This window comes from Calypte anna, chromosome 4 (assembly GCF_003957555.1).
Source record: "Calypte anna isolate BGI_N300 chromosome 4, bCalAnn1_v1.p, whole genome shotgun sequence".
NCBI lineage: Eukaryota > Metazoa > Chordata > Aves > Apodiformes > Trochilidae > Calypte > Calypte anna.
In genome coordinates this window covers 11604582-11621785 of record NC_044247.1, presented here as the reverse complement: position 1 = coordinate 11621785, position 17204 = coordinate 11604582, and positions in this window count along the sequence as shown.

The window sequence follows — 17204 nt, the reverse complement described above, 5'->3', positions numbered from 1 at the left end:
TCCTGTCCCAGGGCTCTCCAGTGAAACTCTTGACTTTATTCAGAGCACAGACACTCACTTTGCTCCTGGAAAAAGGCAAACACAGCACGTGTCACTTAGCAGCAGCCACTGCAGAACTGCAGACAAATAGCTACAAGGATGGTTCATTTCTACATTTTTAAAACATAAAAATGTCTGTCTGGTTTTTTAACCACAGGAAGGATATGGAAAATGAAAATCTGAAGCTTTGGAGATTTTCATATCCAGAGATATCAAAAGAGAAGTCACCACTTTCCCTGCACGCAAGAACCAGTGATGCTCTCCTTGGACATGGGGAAGCCCTGCCCACATCTCCTCTGAAACCTCATCAGGGACACAAGCTGGGAAAACTGCTGAAGCTCTCAGGATTTCAGCATTTAGACTTCATTTTTTCTTATTTTCTTCATAAACTAATAAAGAAAGGACAAAATACTACAAGTTGGCTACTGGAGTCCCCTCCATAGTGACAGGGACAGATAGGGAACCTTGGAGAAGCTCTTTAGCAGACAGTGGAGGACTTTTATCCACAGGCCCTGGCTGGACAGGATGCAGTCACAGGGAGGTACAAAAGGTGAAGAGCATCCTGCATCCAGCTGCTGTTTTTTCTCAACCTTTCCCTTCATAAGGAGAACTCCTCCTTCCACATGAATACTTCTCATCACCTCTGATCTTTCCAGCATGCAGGCAAAGAGATCATTGCTGCTTCTGTAATTGGTTTGCATGTAGGGACTTGTGTGTTTTGAGAAGCTGATGAAGAACAAGGCGCTCTGGAGGACCTCAAGATGCAGAAGTCTGGGCAAGATTCTCTGCTTTCCACTGTCATTACTTTCCATTATCTCACGTCTCTGCCCTATGACATCCCTTACCATACAGGTGCACACTTCTGTTCTCCATGCGAAAATGAGAGAACTCCCCTTTCTCTCTGCCAGGTCTTTCACCAGGACACCAAAAGATTGCTGACCCTTCTCCTTCCTCATCCACAACTAAAGTGACTTCCTCAGCAGTAGAATAGCCCTACAGTAGTTACCTACTTGGTGCTGCATGAAAGGTCTCCTTTCTATCATCCTCTCATGGTAAAAAATAAATACAATAATTAAATTAGTAATTAAGCATGTTAGAAAATACAAAAAGCTTCAAGGAAAGGCTGCAGTGAATGGCACATGTCTGAGTACATGGCATACAGGACATGGAAATGTGAGCATTAGCTCTGTGGTAGCCCCAGGCCAGATGACAGATGCTTCTGTTTCACTGGCGCCCGCCAAGGATATTGCAATAATTTTCTAAATAAATAATACTCATATTTCATTGAATCTCCCTGCAAGAAAGAGGTTCCTCTTGCTGCTCTTTCCTTTGCTTGTCACTGTTTGTGCTGAGGTTAGAAGGAATTTTGCCTTTAACAAAATCCCATATGGTGACATGATGACTGTGTCGTGCAAAGGAAAAAAGGTCTGTTTTTCTGGCCAGCTCTTCTCAGGAAGAGAAAATTAATTGGATGCATTAAAAAGCGGTAAGTATGACATAACTGTGTTTATCAGTAAGCTCAGTTAAGGATTAGGGTGTTCCTTTCACTGCTGTGGCTAAACTACAACCTTTCCCTTGGGAACATTAGCAGCAAAACAACTCTGAGTCTTTACTTCACGTGCACGGAGTCTCATTGCAGCAGAGCTGTTCCTGGATACATGTGAGGCAGGGCCAGCAGCCTCTGTCATCTGTACCTGCCCTGGAGCTGCTTTTCCACTTATTCAAATACAATTGGTGTTTGATCATATTACCAATCACCAGCAAGCCCGGAGCAGAGGGACTTGGCATGCAGTTTGCTTTCCACAGCCCTTCCCCTCTGTTAGCCATTCAGGTAGTGCACACTTTTAGGGTTTGCAACATCAAGGCAACAGCGTAACACCACAAGGTATTTTTACTTTTTTCTTTTCTTTTTCATTCAGGCCACCTGTGAAAACTGCAACGTCCCACTCCTCCCCAGAGTCCAACAATTCTCATCTGTTCTCCCTCCCTTCAGAGTGGCTTTATGGAACATGAGCAACAACGAGCCTCATGACAAACTGATGAGCAAGGCCCTCCTCAGAGGATCTCAGCCCTGGTCCCCAGCAAAGTACTTTCTAAGTAGTCCAACAAAGAAAACCCCATTAAAACCCCCATAAATTCCCCTCACTATTTGTCAGCATCTCTGAGCCTCACTGTAGGGCACTGCTGTCTGCAGAAGTGCCCTGGAAAGCAAAGGCTTCACCTTTGCTGGAGTTCAGAGTGGTGCCTGACTCCTGCTCTTCCTGAGCTCAGCTGTGACTCTCCTGCTCCTCACTGAAAGCAGTATCTCCACTGAGGGAGCTGTGCTAATGCTCTTCAACCTGCTTCCCAGCTCCTGGATTTCCCAGCACCCTGAGGAGCAGGGGACCAGGGTGACTCACACCAAGCAAGGTGTGACTCAGGTCACCAAGAAGAAATCTGGGAAAAAAAAGAGGGATGCTTCAAAATGCCTGAGATGGTACATTCAGACACAAATATGTGTCTGCTTGGTTTTTAACCTGAGGGTGGATATAGAATATGAAAATCTGGAGCTTTGGAAATTTTCAGATCTGTGGATATCAAACATATAGGAGAAAGTAATCTCTTTCCTTGCACTCCAGGAGCAGCCATGCTCTCCCTGGACATGTGGAAGCCGCAGATCCAGCACATGCTGCTGCTCCTACAGCCACGGAGCTCCCTTCCCGGAGCAGCCCAAGGGCAGAGCTGGACCGGGAGATGCTGAGCTCAGCCAGCCCGCTCGGAGCCCTCCCGGGTGGCTGCTCCCTGCGCCCCGAGAAGGGGCCTCTAGGTGGTGCTGCTCGGCCGGCATTGGGCCCCAGAACCCGGGACACCCCGGCACACGAACCGGCACCAGCACGGGCAATGGGTCCCAGCTCCCGGGACCTGCCTGGACGTCCCAGGGCTGCCTGGCCTGGCTCATTGGAGGAGCACACACCAATAGTCCAAAGCCCACGTCTGAAAGAGGAGATGTAACACATGAAGCAAACCATTCCTCTTCTCAAGATCCTCGGCAAGCTGTTTCCATTTTTAATTCACCACAAAATAGGGTGAATTATTTAGAGTCTGCGAAACCTTCTTATGGCAAGGAGGATGAAGGAACAGCCCTTCACATTTTTAATTAACTCTGCATTGAACGAGGAAAATGGAAAGTTTATCACCCCCATTTGATGCTCCTTATCCAGCTCCTGCTTTGCTGGCTATGATCAGCCAGAAGTGGCACAGTGCAAGTCACAGTCCCCTACTCCAGGAAGGGGCCACCTCGTCCCCCAGCCCCCAAACCCAGTGATGCTGCTGCCATCAATGATGGATGTCTCATGCAGAACCATCATATTGCTGAGGGGAGCAGGGTTCTGGCCCTGCAACACCCTGCAGCACCCTAAAAACCTTGAAACACCTTGCAACACCCTGCACCCATAACAAAGAGCCACCACAGAAAAGGTTCCAACATCTTCCAGGGACACTTCAAGGACCTAGTGTTGGGAGTCAGGAGGTTTCTCCTTCTCCAAGAGTCTGCCAGGAACCAAGGACTTACTGCTCAACCAACCTACCCACCCAGTACAAAATCCTATCTAAATAGGGAGATGCTCGAGATGCTCGAGAGCAGGTAGGTGCCTGGCCACCACCCAAATTGTTTCAGGGTACTGGGCCTGGTATACCTGATGCCAACATTTTTTGGCAGCTGGATGTGCTGGCTGAGCAACCCTGAGAAACTCAGTCTCCACTTTTGAAAAGTGGCTTTCAGGTATGAAAATATGAATGTGAAAATGGACACAAACTCTGTCAAGCCGTGACAACAGCATATTTTCATTCTGGTTTGGTTTTTGTTTTTTAATTTTCATGAGCTTGGCAATCCCTAAAATCTTTTACTAATGAAATTACTCGAGCAAATTTCTCTGGAGACAATAAACATCACAGCCTCATTTAACATAAGGGAATTCTTCTAAGTTGAATTGAGTCTCCAACATTAAAACTGAGCTCTGCTGCTAAATACTCCATCTCTCCCAAGAGCAGATTATGAATCCAGTAGTAAACACAATGATGTATTTTACCAAGGAACTAGAGGGCAGAAATTATTGAAATTATCTGTTCCTAAATATATTCCAACACTGGGAAAGCAGAGCCTGCTTCCATTTCTGATGAAAATATTTTTCCCAGTCCTAATATCCTCTAAGGACCACTTTGGCATGTGGTGGGAAAACCAAGTACCACCCTATGAGTGCTGGGCCCATGGGTGCTCCTCAGCAGCTCTCTGGTGAGAGGCAGCTCCCAACTAGAGCACCCACAAAATTTCTGGCATCAGGCAGGCTCAGCCCAGGGGCCAGGATGCCTTCCATGTGCATTTTGCATCACTTCCCAGCTGCCTCCCTGCTTCTCTCTCTGCTTGCATTCTCTAAACACTGGCCCAGCTGCTCTCATCTTGATTATCTTTCCATGCTTGGAGACCACCAAATGAAGCAAATCAAACTGTATGTTCATCAGTCCTTGTGTGCCCATCCAGAACCTCCAACCCTCCATGAGGATGGAGTTATGCTGCCACTTGCACCACCTGTGTTGTGTCCAGCTCCAGGTGGATAACTCGTTGTTTCTGTTTGCTGAACACAATGAGAGCAATAACCATTAAAAAAAAAAAATAAAAATCACAGTGATCAGCATAAAAAAAAACCATTCCAGCCATCTACTTGACTAATTTTTGTTATTTATGCAAAGGACTACAGACAGTATTTGTTTGCTGTCTTGCCACTACGTGGCGCTGAAAGCTGCTCAGAGTACCTTAGTACCTTGCTCTGAGTACCTTAGGAAGAGGATTTATTTATTTGTGGACATTTGTGGAGCATTTCTGGTGGCTCCAGCTGGCAGAGTGAACAAGCCATGGCCAAGGCCACTCGAGACAAAGCTCCCAGGTGGATAAACCAAAGGCTTCTGCACCCAAATTATTCTATGATTCTATGGGTCTGTGGTTCAGGCTGGTGCTTTCCTCATCACCTTCCTGCCACCAGCAGCTTTTTTCTGTATTTTCAGAGTCCAGCTCTGCTCCTTTTGATTATTTCTAACCACAGGCACAACCTCAGCACATTTTGAAGCCCGTTTTGCACATAGATTTTAATTCCAGGGCTGTGTAGTGACCTGCATGCTGCTGGGACAGTTTGCCCAGCTGTTGGAACTGTTATTTCTCCCTTCTGACAACCTGAAAAAAACAATCCCTGGAGCACCAGGTGTTGCTTTGTGCTTCAAGCATGGCTTTTGTGGCCCAACAGACAGGAAGAGGAGATCTTGGGTGGGGAGATGCTCTTTGTCCCTTACAGCCCCATGCTGTTGGTTCCCCAACACCTGGCTCCCTCGAATGCTGTGAAGCTGCTCGGATGTTTTTTCCCAAATTCTGGGGCTTGCCAGGGCCCCTTGGATTTCCCAGCAGATAGAGCTCTGGAGAGAGGAGCTGGAGGGCAGCACAGATGGGCTTTGGGTCTAACTGCAAAGAAATGTGGGTGTGATGGATGGTCCCTGGTAAGGGAGGTCACACAAATATGTTGGAGTCCTCCATGCCTTAACCTCTGCTAAGCCCTTATTTGCCTTTTGATGGGCTGTCAGCTGCTTACCCGTGTCCCAGAGGCACAGAACTTGGGATGGAATTCATAACCACCAAGACTATTTGCTTCAGCTCATGCACTTCTAGGAAAAAGTTCTTTACTTTAGGAAAAACAGCACAGGATGCCCAGGGAGGGGGCTGAGGGCTCAGACCTGGAGATGTTCAAGGTGAGGTTTGAGGATGCTCTGAGCACCCTGAGCTGGGTGAGAGTGTCCCTGATACTGCAGGGCTTGGAGTGGGGGACCTTGAGAGGTCCCTTCCAACCCAAAGCATTCTATGAGTCTAGGACTGAGTTTTGGCCACATTGGGTGGATCTGCCCCAGCTGCCCATCACTCTGGGATGCTCTTCCCATAGGTTAACAAAGCCATTTGGGAAACTCCAAAAACCTTCCAGCCACAAGCCCCAGACAAAGAGAAGGAAATAATTCAAGTTTGGGTGTATTTTCCACTAAAGGCCTTTTGCAGACTATCACATTTCTGCTCCATTTGCAGCTCCCTGCTGCAGCAGGACCTATGTTATCCAGGCTGCTACCAGAGCCCTGCTCAAACCTGCATCCTTGTTAAGTTTTTACAAACCTAGAGTCAATCTTCCTCCCAAATAAAGCATAAAGCTTGCAGGATTTTTCCCCAAAACAGTCATTGTTTTGGGAATTAAAAAAAACCAAACCAACAACCCCTAAACCTGTTTTTTAGTTCTCTTGCACCTGTTAGGAGGCTGCAGGAAACCACATCATGGCTCAGCACTTCAAAGGATTATTCAGATAAAGACCAAAACACACTCTCCCGATCTAAGAAGTGCATAGAAAGTTCTGCAAAGGATCCCCAGGAGATCCAAGAGGGCCCCAGACCTCAGGACCCATGGGGAGTGCTCCATGGCCCTTGCTTCTCTACAAATGGAGATCAGGGCCCTGGCTGGGATGCACCTGGTACCATTTCTCACCATCCCAATCCCCCAACATTTGCAGTTCCCATTTTCCTTATGTTTCACCCCAGGTCTCCAGGCCCTGCACTCATTTTCCTGCAATGTTTGCATTATTTTCCAGCCCACTTGGTGTGTTTCATGGTCAGTGTTGTCAATATTGTGGTTTCAAAACAATTTTTGGATGACTCTGGGAGGGGGTTGCCAGCTGGACAGAACGTGGGAGCTGGATCCAACTTTCTACTGAACATTTTGCAAAGAAAACAAGATTTCCTCTGGGATATGGGAAGTTTTTCTAAGATTTTAACCGATTTTCCTAACTCTATCCTCAGTTTTGGCATCCGACATGGATCCACCCAGGCTTGCTGATGGATGGCAGGGACAGGGGAGGGGTCAGGGGAGTGTGCTGGGGACAAACCCCCCCCCAGCAGCTGTCAGGCATCACTGGTAGTGGAGAAGAAAAGCAGCAACGAGCAGATCTGTGTAGTGCAGGCACAGAACTGGCTTAATCTTGAACCTGGAGGCCACACAAATAATAATAAAAAAAAGCATTTATGAGGAGGATAAACTAAGTGATTCTCTCTGCCAGGCAGCCCAGTGTCAGCCCCAGGGTGCAGGGAGGAGCTGAGGCTGCAGCTGCAGTGGTGACAACCCCAGGGCTGGCAAAGTCCCTGGTGGACCAAGTGCCAAACACGTCCCCCTCCTTCTTGGAAGATAAAGCACATGTTGAGGGTTGCACAAACAACAAGGAACAGCCACCCCAGGCCACGGTAATAATCACTTGCATGTGCCTCTTACTGCTTACCAAGGCTCAGGGGAAGGGAAAGATCAAGCAGGACCAGACTTGGGGTCACCCTGGATGTTTGTCAAACCCCAGCCCACGAGCTGGGCTGCCACGTGCTCAGCCCTCACCCCACTCACCCCGGGGGTGATGAGCACCCGCACCCTGGGGAGGGCTCCATGGAAGCCTCCCCAGCCCTGGAGCACATCCATGGGGTAAGGAACACTGAGAGGAGACCTTCAGCCAGCTAAGAGAGGGGAGTTTTCTGCACCCAAGGGTTGTCCCTGCTCCCTGACAAGCTCTTGCCTTCAAGGATGGAGATGCTCTGCAGCATCCTACTGTACAACAGGGACCAAGTCAGCAGGGACTCAGAGCAAGACTTAATTCAACAAGAATTAAATTCAAGAATTAAATTAAATTCAACAGGAATGAGTCCACAAAGCAAAATCCCCTCCGAGGTGAGTGTGAGCTGTGCCAGTGCAAGGTGATGCTCACCTCAAGCTGTTCCAGCAACTCCTCCCCCAGGATCACTCCAGAAAGCAAACAGAGAATTTGGGGAGAGCTGCAGCTGGGGTGTCAGCTCTGGGAAGTGTTGTGCAGGGCTGCCTAAATATTTGGCTTTCTGCTCTCTTGGTTTCCATCAGCCTCCTAAGTCATCCTGCAAAAATCAAAACTCCTCTTTTAAGGAGATAATCAGCTAACCCTGAGCAGCTGCAAGGAATCAAACCCTGCACAAGACACTGAGCTCAGCCCTGCTCCTGGCCAGCTGCACAACATTGGTTTCCTACCAAGGTCTTTCCTCCACATAAGGCCAGAAAAAAAGGTAAATGAAGACATAAATCAGGCACCACCCATCTGCCCTGCTCTGATATAACCCCCAGGATGCCTCCTGCAGCCTGAGCTCTCCCTGCAGCCTCACACACCCAAGCAGCCTCAGTCCCCACCAGCTCAGCAGCAAGAAACAGCAGAATTTCACCCTGTATGTGTCTGCACCTCGTTGGGATTTCACCCCTTGGATGGTTACAAGGGTAAAAAAAAAAGTTGTATTTATACTGTGCATAAAATAGTTATAATTCACATTATTTCAGGTAACAATCTGCTGAGGCAGCACTGCTCAGGGTCCTCATACAATTACTTTATTTTGTTTTGTTTTGTTTAGGGGAAGATAAGCCTGGGAGAGCAAGCTAAATGTGTGCATGAATTAAAAAAAAAAAAAAAAAAAGAGAGAGAGAGAGAGAGAGAAGCCTCCAAGCTAAAATGGCAAGAATAGTTATGGGGTTGCACAAGCAGAGCTCACTTTTCAGCATTCTATGAAAAGCAGAAGGAGAACAGATTTGCAATGACCCTCAGAGACAGAATCTGGCAAAGCACTAAATGCTTTGGGTGAAATAAAACAGTTGGAGGAAAGACATCCCCTGCAAGCTTTGTGCTTATGATATGAAGTATAATATTCAACGTTCTTCAGAGACTGGAAACTGCTCTGCTGTTTTTGGATTAAGACGAATTGATCCAACTGTAAATTAACAGCAGATGACTTGTGGGAATGTTTATTCCCATATTTACTGTTTGAGACTATTTTTCAGTCTTTAGAAGTGTTGGAGCAGGAGGCAACTGGGGCAGGACTCACCTGCACCTCCAGGTAGGCAGCAAGAGCCACCACTACCAGCTCCAAGACTGGAGCCATTGCTTGGAAACACTACTCCAGCCCCCCAAAATACATAAATTCAATCTTGAAATAAGCAAATGCATAACCAACCATAACAGCCCTTCAGAAAACCAGGGGTGAGGAGGAAGCTGCCGGCAGCAGGAAGAGCTCCTGGGCTTGGGTTGAAGGAGCAAGGGCCACATCCTGCTTTTCTGACTACTCACAAACCAAACACTGTCCTGACCCCCAAATCTGCCAGTTTTGTTTGGCATTAGGGATCTGAAATCACAAAGCTAGTTATTTTTTTAATGGGAAATTAAGCATTGGAGCTCCTGATTGAAGCCCCTTCCCTGTAGAATCCACAGAATCGTTTGGGTTGGAAAGGACCTCTGGGATCATCAAATCCAACCATTGATCCTCTCCCCCCGTGGTTCCCAGCCCATTGCACTCAGTGCCACATTCAGTCTCTTCCTAAAAACCTCCAGGGCTGGAGAATCCACCCCCTCCCTGGGCAGCCCATTCCAATCCCTGATCACCCTCTCTGCAAAGAATTTCTTCCTAATATCCAACCTAAACCAGCCCCTCAATATCCCTCAATATCAGTTTGTTTCTAACTCAAGGACACGATGGCAAACACATGCAAACCCACTGGGAAGACAGCCCAGACACAGCCATGGAGCTGTTTGAAAGGTTCATTGGGTTTTGGGGCACCCACATTCTGGGTATCAGAGCCCTGCAGCACCCAGCCCCTTGCTGAGCATCCCACGCCCTGAGTGCAGGTAACCAGCCACCCAAAATCCCAACACACCCAGGCTGGTAAGAGGGAAACAATCAGGCAGAGGAACACAAAATCTCAGGTTACTGACTTCCCCTCATTAGAGTCAGGAGGAGCACAGATTTCTCTGTGTGACACACACAGAGCAAGCAGCAAGAATAATATCCTAAAACCCCAACATCAGCCATGCTGGATCCTTCCTGTCAGGGAACAAGCAGACTGGGAGAAGAGAACAGGCTGCATTCCTTGTATTTGTATCTGCTCACACTTGGCACCCATTTCAGGTACCTTTTCCAGAAGCCCAGTTTTAGTTTTAGGGAAAAAAATAAAACTTTCAGCTAGAGATCAGGTTGACAGAAATGCAGTAGCTCAGCCTGACACCCAGCAGTGGAACTGGGTACACTGGGAATTGTAGCCATCCTTTTCCTAAACTATCAGACTGCCCAGCATTAAAACCTCCTGCAGGAATTCCCTTTGCACCACCCCAGCAGGGGTACCCAGAGGAGATGAGGCTCCTCTCAGGCAGCTGGACCAGATGATCATGGAAGTCCCTTCCAACTGAAATCTCCTCCTCCTCTTCATCCCATCCTCTTCTCCCCCCTCTCCTTTTCTCTCACCATGCTCAGCTATGGGTGGGTGAGCCAGCCCAAAACCCCATGGGTAGAAGCTCCCCTGCAGCTCTTCTACAACCTTTCTGCTCTGCAGATCGTCCTGTTCTGAATCCCAAACGTGGGTTTCTTTGTGACAGAGGTGGCCACTTCTTCAATACACAGAAAATGGGGGTTGCTCCTTGGAGTCATCCACAGAACTGCTCTCAGCCAAACACTGATGCTGTTGTGAGGCTGGAAGAATGTGTTAAATTATTTGCACTCCACTAACGTAGAGAGCCAGGAAAAAGGCTCATGAAGAGATCTAAGTTTACCCCAAAAATCAAGCTAAACAAGTTTTCTCTCCACCCCCCAGCCATTCCCCCTCCTTCTGTAATGGAAGGAGCCTGAATCTGGAGGCATCAATTTCGGAGCAGTTTAAATGTTAAGGGAGGACTGCAAAAGCAGAGCTTTTTCAAAGATTTCATTGAACCTTGTTTTTCCTCCCACAGCCTCCCTGCTTGTGCAAATTGCACGTAAGCCTTGTGACAAGCAGCCCATTCATCCTGACACCAGCTACCAGGTCTCCCTCTGCTCACAAAGTTGTTGGTCCAGCCCCAGTCGCTCGGCTTCATTAAAGGGTTTGTGTTTGGTGGACTTTTATTTTATTTTATTTTTTGGTGTGTTTGCTGTGGGCTCCTTTCATCTCTCAGCCTCCCTCCAGGTTATTTTTAAAGGCCAGGTTCAGGGGCTGAGCTGCCATCCCTGAGCCTCCTGGATTTGCAGGGACCTCTCTGCTCAGCAAAACCTCCCTGGCCAAAGGTGTCCTCGGGCAGGAGCTCAGAGCATGCTCAGAATCGATGCAGCTCAGGAAATCCTCTGAGGCAGATGAAGAAAAACCCACCCAAACCAACCAACCTGAGGGGCTGCACCACGCTGAGCGACGGAAACCCTGGGCATGGAGGGATGAAAGTCAGAAACCTGCAGGTCCCAGCATGGGGAGCTCTGGTGAGCAGAGATTTTGTTGTATTTATTTTCCAGGGCTCGTTTTGGGGCACTTGGTGGGTTGTTTGAATTGTTGGTGTAGAAAACTTGTGTAGCATTCCCTTCTGCTCCTCCCAGGAGCATCACCTCCTCCCTGGGAGAGAAGGGACCAGAAACTCTCCTTCCTTCCTCCCTTCCTTTCTCCCAATTTCAAACCTCCCTTTAGAGAACAGGGACACAGGCATCATGCTCTGTGTTTCTGCCAGGCTGAAGACAGCCCTGCCTGCAGCCAGGAAAAGCAGCTTTACTTTGTCTGGGGCTCTAAACCCCAGCCCAGCCCTCTCCCTCCAGGCTCTGCTCCCTCAAGGTGCTTCTGCTGAGTTCTGGCTCTGCTTCCACACACACAGCTACACCAGGCTCTGTGCCAGGTGCTTTTTTTTTTTTACATTTTTCTTTTCTGTCTGTGGTTCTCTGGACCAAAAAAAGACACATGGATCCCATGCCAGGAGCACAGGTTGAGGTTTTCCAGGCGAGGCGCTGGATGAGCCTTAGGCTGCACCCGATGTTTCCCTGGGGCTGGAGAGATCTTGAAAGTTCTCTGAGCATGCCAAATAACTCCAGGACTAAAACAAATGGCTGTTTAAGTCAGTAAATTATCAGAGAATACCTACAAAATCCCTTTTTCTCTGCACTGTACAGACAAGTGATAACAGCTCCCAAATTACACTTCAAAATTTTCGCAAAAACTGCCCCAAGAGTCTCTGTTGCTCTCATTGTTTGAAGAAGCCTTTGAAATCTGGCAAGAAGAAAAACCCTCTGAGCTAGATAAACTTTTTCTTTGTAAAGACTTAGCCAGTTTTTCAGGTCCTGAAACCTGCTCTTTGTCACCCCTTGTACCGCACCAGAGTGACAGCTTGTGGAGAAAACAATATCCTTGCTGGTACAAAAAGTGGTGCAGGGAACAGAACAGTGGCACTTTCTAACTCTGAAGAGCTCTGTTTGTGGTCTGATTTGATCCCACCTCCCTCTCCACACCTGCCTGAGGTTAAGACACTGGGTAGGAAGTAAATTCTAAATGGCAGGGTGGGAAATTGTGTATTTGTAAAAGAACCTTGTGCAAGCCAAGCAAATGGCCTCAGAACCTTGTCTGTGCTGATGCTGCCAAGACAGTTCTGCAAATTCTGAGCATTTTTTACAGTAAACCCTTCCTCACCCTTCACAGCACCTTCCTTCTGTAGCTGAAACTCCTGCACAGGCTTTGTCCATCTAACAGTCAGGGCTCAAAACACTTACAATTTTTCAGTGTAAGCTCAATGAAGAACTGCTGATCTGATTCAGAAACATCACAAATACATTTCCAGTTGTCCTCATCCTGCGTGTCCAGCCCCCAGAGGATGGTGGAGATACAGTCAGCTGCTGGGACCCACAGCAAGCAAAGAAGCCTTTGAGTGATCACTCATTGTGTTTGCATTTTTACACCCACTGCAAACATATTTTTACACTATTTTGCAAACACAAATGCCCACCTGCCAAGGACAAAATGAGTTTGTGGTGGCTCCTCCAGGCTCTGCTCCTTCTGCAGAGCTTTCCTTCACAATCTAACCAACACGCAAAGCAAAGTGAAGCACAAAAATAACCATTCAGGAACCTCACAAGATGGGATGCACAGCTCCAGAGTGAGGCTTCTCCTTGTTTTCTTTAAGCAAACAAACACTGCACATTTCAGAATGGCTGATAGGGAACACCCACCCCCCACTTTCAGGATCTGCTGGCGCTCCAGAGGATTTCTGTGAGTTCTTTACTGGGGGCTGACTACAGGGAACTGTCTGGACATGTAACACCCTGCTTGTTCCATTTCTCTCCTCCAGTAGATTTGGTAGAAAAGAGTAAACTGAGATTCCCTGCCAGCTCCTGCCCCAGCTTGCTGCTGGTGTGTGGGCTGCCTGGGGCAGTGGGGAAGCCTCGTGGTCTGCCCAGCCACCCCCTGCACATCAGCTGCCAGACCTCCTAGCTCAACAGGGCCATGACGTCTTGATTAGAAAAAAAAGAAAACAGCAAGAAATGTGAAGAGACCAGCAGCTGGTAAATCTATACCAGAAACAAATAACCCTGAGCTTTGATTGTTGGAGTTCACAGCAGAAAGTACTTACCTTGGCAGATACATATTCAAGACATACAGCTTGTAATTCCTTGCTAGTGCTAAGCAAAACCATGTGTTTGTTCTTCTGAAACAAGGGCAAAGTTGAGCTCCAGCCCTGCACGGAGACAGAGCCATGGGCAGAACTCGTGCCTGTAGCAAAACTCCACGGGAAAGAGCCAAGAAAAAGGGTCCCAGGGAGGAAAGGCTGAGCAGCAGCTTGGAGGGGGAGCAGGAGGTGGGATACAGCCCTGGGATGTAGGATGTGTCCCCTTGAACATGGGTACAGCCACGGCACTGGGGGGTGAGGAGCAGGGTATGCAACCTCCAGCTTCTCCAGGGGTGCTTCCCATGACTCCAGGGGCACCAAAATCTCCCAAAAATGAAAGAGGGGCCACTTCAGGGGCTTCTTGCCCCTCCTCTCCCTCAGAAGGGAGCCCAAGCCACAGGCACTCCCTTTGTCACCACCAGCTCTGCTGCAGCTTCCTGGTGATCAGACTGAGAGGTCTGCTGCCTCCAAAGGGGTCTGAGGAAGAGAAACTCAGGGCTTGAAATTCAGCTTCCCTCATGCAACCAGATCCAGCTGGGGTGGCAGTGAAGCTGAGCCCAAGCACTGGGAAGATTCCCCCTCCCATCAGAAGGCATTTGTAAGACACTGCTTCTCCCTTGCTCCAAGTAAAGGGCCATGATTAGGAACAGTTGTAATGCTGCTGCGACCCCTGTTTATCACCCCAAAAAAAGTGCCTTGATTCTGGTTCATTTCCCACAGATGGCATTTTGTTGGTGCAGCTGAAAGCTCGGGCTGGGCAGTCAGAGGGTGACACTGTCCTCGTGAAAAGGAGGCCCAAGGAAATAATTCAACAAAATCCCATGAAACTGGGAGAGCCAAGAGGTGTTTTGAACCCTGGGCTGTGGGCACCGAAGCTGCCAGATGTCCCTGCAAAGTGCTCCTGGGGCTCATCCATCCCTGTTACAAATGAGCAGGAGCCAAGCTGGAGGGTGAGGAGATAACCAGAAGGAGTTAAAAACATCAACAATGACAACAACAAAAAAAAGGCACCAGTTTTCTACCCCTCACATTGCAAACAGATGTCTCACCAAAACTGGAGCAGGGCACCCCAGCCAAAGAGGTGAAGTCATTCTACACAAGGGATGTTTAGAAAGAAGTCATTTGCTCCGAGGTGAAGGGGAGGACCAGGAGGGATCCATGAGAGGAAGAGTTTGGGAAGGGCTCAGCAGGATTAGGAAGATGGTAGGAGAGGTGGTTTGAGAAAGATAAAGAAAACACGAAGAGAAAGGGGAAAAAATGTTTACAGGAGAGGTGTAACAACGACTTGGCAGAGCAGGGAGGATCTCTGGCAACTGTTTCTGGTCAGGAATATGTCAGGAGGATCAAAGCAGGGCTCAGGGAGGCTCTGCTCCTTTTCAAACCACTTTGAATGAACTCCACTCAGTGCCAGTGAGAGGGGTAAACTCTTCAGCCAGGGACCTCATCTTGTAGCTGTGCTATTTAAAGATGTGTCAGCATGAGGATAAATATAGCATCCCCTGGTAATGGTCCCAGGAGTCACTTCAAGTTCACGGGTGAATCTCTAACACTCTCAGCAGAGTCTGGCTGTGCCACAGTGAGAGCTCCACAAGAAAAACCTCCCTGGGCCACTGCAGAAAACCTGACTGTAGTGGCTGGACCTGGACCTCAATCTGATACCAGTACCCAGGAAACATTTCCCCTCACTCCAGTCCCACAGCTCCCATCCCAGTGCCCCAGGGAGGGGACCCAACGCAGAGCCCCAGGCCACATGCCATGGGTAAAGCTTTGTTGACAGGGTGACAACCCCAAGGACCTGGATGGATTCCAAGCTATTTAATTGCTTTCTGTCTCCCTGAATTCCTCCAGCACTTCCCCCTTTGGGCGTGCTGGTTTCTGCTTCCTGCCCCGAATCCCAGCACAGCTGGAGCTGGATCCACCCCCCAGGCCTGGAGTTGGGAGCCTGTGAGGAGATGCTCATTTGATTGAAAACTTATTTTTCCCCAGTCCTGTAAGGAAACTGCATCTGAAGCTCCTGCAGAAGAACTGGCCCTGCCCAGGGCTGGGCTCTGCCAGGCAGCTCTGCTCATTGCTGTGCTGGGAAAACATCTTCACTTCAAGCAGGGAAGTGGCTCCCACCAAGCCCCCAGAAAAGAGAGGGGAATTAAAGCTTTTCTCTTCCTCCTGGTGACAGTCTGCAATGAAAGGAGCAGGACGATGTCCCTGGAGAGAGGACCAACAAGGAAAGGGAAGCAGGTGCCAGGATAGTTGGGGCAGCAGCTGCTTGGGTGCTGTTACAACCAACCAAAGCATCCCATCCATTCCACAGCCACTTTGCTTTGGATGTGTCCATGATGATTGCTAATTAGTGAAATTACATTGCAAGAAAGAAGCAGCTCCTTAGCAACCAGCAGGAAAGCCTTTTAATCAGACCGTGTAAAACTATAGGGGTGGGGTTGTTTCAGCCAGTAACAGTTGTGGTTACACATCAAGTAAAATCCTTCCTCTAAGCAAATCCTCTCCCACAGGAGAAGGAGAATGGTAAAGGAGGGAAGATACGAACCAGGGAGTAAAGCCTGTGTTTTTCTCTGAGTCACAGGAAATAGGTTTGTCCTTCCCTGTTCACTTGATGCTGATAAAATTGGAAGTCCATGAATTATGAGCAAGGGTCTGGAAGGGATTGGCCATGGGGAATTTTAGAAGAGGCAAATCTCTGCCTGGGTGCAAACTGTCAGGATGTCACTTGGACAAGAACACTCTCTGAGACTGGGTAACTCTCCAAGGAGCAGCTGGTTTCACACAAGGACTCTGATGCTTTGGCAATAAATCCCAGGGCACTGAATCCCAAGAGAACTTCAGCCAAAATTCAGTGAAGCGAAGGACTTGGTGCCCTAGGAGCAGATGGAAGAGCAGGACAAGAGCAAATGGCTTTGACTCGTGCCAGGAGAGGTTGAGAGTAGGTATTAGAAGAAACTTCTTCACTGAAAGGTTAATTAAAGACTGGGAGAGGCTGCCCCTGAGGGCTCTAAAAGCCATGCAGATGTGGTGCTTAGGAGCTGGGTTAGTGGTTGGGAAAGTTAGGTTATGGTTGGACTCAATGACCTTAAAGGTTTTTTCCAACCAGAAAGATCCTGGGATTCTCTGATGGGAATCTCCTGTGGTGATGGGAAGCAGTGGCAGGGATGGACCAAAGGGACAGCAGTGGAGGGGGAGTTCAGGTTCAGCTTGGACAGCCACCAAAAAGCCACAGAGAAAAGGGTAAAGAAAAAAAGTCATTGCCCTGTTGGTGATGCTTTCCTCTTTAAAAACAATGTTTTTTAAAGTGTTTCTTCCCCTCTGATAACAAAGGGAAATGTTACACAAGGATTTCCATTCTTATCTAGGCAGCTCCTAGACAGGGTGGCCTTTCCCCTGACATGGCAAGCTGCCTCCCTAAGCTGCTCCTCCTCCTTCAGGAGCAAGAACATTTCTCAGAAAGGCAGATTTTTTATTTTTCTCGGTGTATCTTCCGAACTTATTTGTCAAGATGCTCTTTTTTTCCAAGCTGATGGCACTGCAGAAACACCCATCTCCTCCAAAAAAAACCCACCACATAGTCACTGTGTGGCACAGTGACTGAGTGGCTTGGCCATTGGGTCTTTCTGTGTGACAAGCAGCTGGGAGTGTAGCTCAGAAAGTCAGCAGCCAGAACAGAAATTGAAATATTA